The sequence below is a fragment of the Helianthus annuus genome, chromosome 10 (genome assembly GCF_002127325.2).
Source record: "Helianthus annuus cultivar XRQ/B chromosome 10, HanXRQr2.0-SUNRISE, whole genome shotgun sequence".
Classification (NCBI taxonomy): domain Eukaryota; kingdom Viridiplantae; phylum Streptophyta; class Magnoliopsida; order Asterales; family Asteraceae; genus Helianthus; species Helianthus annuus.
In genome coordinates, this window is record NC_035442.2 from 172,042,489 (window position 1) to 172,045,271 (window position 2,783).

General features: G+C 26.4%; 1 long non-coding RNA gene across 2 annotated transcripts; it reads right to left on the reverse strand.

Annotated features, from left to right (window-relative positions):
* Window positions 1-1,218: 1,218 nt before the first annotated feature.
* LOC110883523 lies at window positions 1,219-2,177 on the reverse strand. 2 transcript variants are annotated; one of them, XR_002560500.2, is made up of 3 exons: window positions 2,085-2,177; window positions 1,924-2,008; window positions 1,219-1,257 (listed from the first exon to the last, which is right to left on the reverse strand). It is a non-coding gene; the product is annotated as an uncharacterized LOC110883523 (long non-coding RNA). The 2 variants fall into 2 exon arrangements; XR_002560499.2 differs by lacking the exon at window positions 1,219-1,257 and adding an exon at window positions 1,664-1,701.
* Window positions 2,178-2,783: the final 606 nt, after the last annotated feature.

Consider the following 2,783-nt stretch of genomic DNA (forward strand, 5'->3'; position numbering starts at 1 on the left):
AATGGCAAACTTTCAAATTTAAATTTAACATAATAATTGACTTCGAAATTGAAAATTTAAAATCAAACACAATAATGGTTTATTTCAAAATTTAAATTTAGAATAATGATTAACTTCAAAATTTAAAATTTAAAATCTGAAAATCAAATCACTAATATCTAATCCCGTAAATCAAGCAAACTTATTAGGAAAGTCTAACCTTACCAAGCAAAACCAACCGACATGGTACCAATTTACAGATTCGAAATTTAAAATCAAATACATTAATGGCAAACTTTCAAATCTAATAAGTTATGTTCAAACTTATTTGTCTACAATCAACAAAATCTCATATAACCAGCAATTTCATGCACAATCAAAGGTGTCACAATCAAACACAGACATAATTCAATCTACACATTTCTCATAACACAATCTCTAACATCACTAACCTGTAGCAATAATTCAAAACCCTAACTAATGTGTTGTGCACTCACTAATATCTGCTACACATGTCTCACTTATTCATCTTCACAACTTCAAACACATCTTATCTAATACCTTATGCCAATCAACAAAATCTCATACATCAATCAACAATACAATGCACAATCAAAGACCTCACAATCAATTTCAAACATCAATCAATATACAAAATTTATCAAGGCACAAATGTTAATATCACTAACCTAATGCGCTACTACTCAATAATGTGTCGGTGCCATGAAAAAACATCATAACCTTAACTAATGTGTTAACTTACCAAGGCTCAAGGCTGTATATTTTCCCAATGTTGTTTGTCCGACGCATCGTCACAAATCTAACAACCGAGTCAATCAAATTATTAGTTAAAACCCAATAAACAAAGTATACTAATATCCAATCCCGTAAATCAAGCAAACTTATTAGGAAAGACTAACTTTTCAAATTTAAATTCAATTTACAGATTCGAAATTTAAAATCAAACACATTAATGGCAAACTTTCAAATTTAAATTTAACATAATAATTGACTTCGAAATTGAAAATTTTAAATCAAACACAATAATGATTTATTTCAAAATTTAAATTTAGAATAATGATTAACTTCAAAATTTAAAATTTAAAATCTGAAAATCAAATCACTAATATCTAATCCCGTAAATCAAGCAAACTTATTAGGAAAGTCTAACCTTACCAAACAAAACCAACCGACATGGTACCAATTTACAGCAATAGCAAGCATATCTCTGTCCAACGTAGTTGCAGCCAAAAACTCCGGACCATCCAAAATAAACACCTAATGAATCAAAATAAAAGCACATCCCTAAAATTACAAATAATATAGTTAAAGCATCTCATAAAAAAAACATCAGGATTTCAAAGCATTCAAAATTTAAAATCAAACACAATAATGGTTTACTTCAAAATTTAAATTTAAAATAATGATTGACTTCAAAATTTAAAATTTAAAATCTGAAAATCAAATCACTAATATCCAATCCCGTAAATCAAGCAAACTTATTAGGAAGGTCTAACCTTTCAAATTTAAATTCAATTTACAGATTCGAAATTTAAAATCAAACACATTAATGGAAAACTTTCAAATTTAAATTTAAAATAATGATTGATTTCAAAATTTAAAATTTAAAAATCAAATCACTAAGGAAACATACCAAAAATATAGGATCATATTCCTCAATCAACTTTAACAACGAATGAGAGTTGTTTTTAGGATCCATAACTGCAAAGAAAGTAACCATTGTTTTAAAAAATATATAATGGTAATATATTTATAGAAACAAAGTCTATTTACAGAAACCGAATCATAATTCCGAATACAAAAATAATCTTTAACAACAGTAATCTGTTTATAGAAACAAAAACAACTTTAAAATTGAAATCAAAGGCGTCTTTAAAGAATTAACAACTAACTAAATACAAAAATTATAGCTCAATGACTCACGATAAATCATCATCAATAATTTTAAGACATTGACATATGGAAGTTGTTCTCCCCACAATAAGGTTGCAAAATCATATGGTATTTCCTATCAATCGAAAAAAAAAACATATAAGTTGCAATAACTTATTGTGTGCACAAAACTGAAAACTTAAGAAACATACCAAAAATATAGGATCATAGTCCCCAATCAACTTTAACAACGAAGGAGCGTTGTTTTCATGACCCATAACTACAATGGAAGTAACCACTGTTTTAACAAAAAATATAACGGTAATCTATTTATAGAAACAGAGTCTATTTACATAAACCGAATCATAATTTCGAATACAAAAATCATCTTTAACAACACTAATCTATTTATAGAAACAAAAACAACTTTAAAAAGAAATTAAAGACATCTTTAAAGAATTAACAATTAACTAAGTACAAAAATCATAACTAAATACAAAAAAATTATAACTCACAAAACAAACCATAATAACTTCAAAAGATAATCACATAAAATTTCAAACTAACACCTAAAGACAAAAATAAAAAAGAAAGACTATACATATCAAAAAACAAACAACACCAACAAAACTGAACTAACCTGTTTTTGGTCGACGAACAATTCGAAAAATATAGGATCATAGTCCTCAATCGACTTTAATAATGAAGGAGCGTTGTTTTCATTATCCATAACTGCAAAGGAAGTAACCATTGTTTAAAAAAAATATAACGGTAATCTATTTATAGAAACAAAGTCTATTTACAGAAACCGAATCATAATTTCGAATACAAAAATCATCTTTAACAACACTAATATATTTATAGAAACAAAAACAGATTTAAAAAGAAATTAAAGACATCTTTAAAGAATT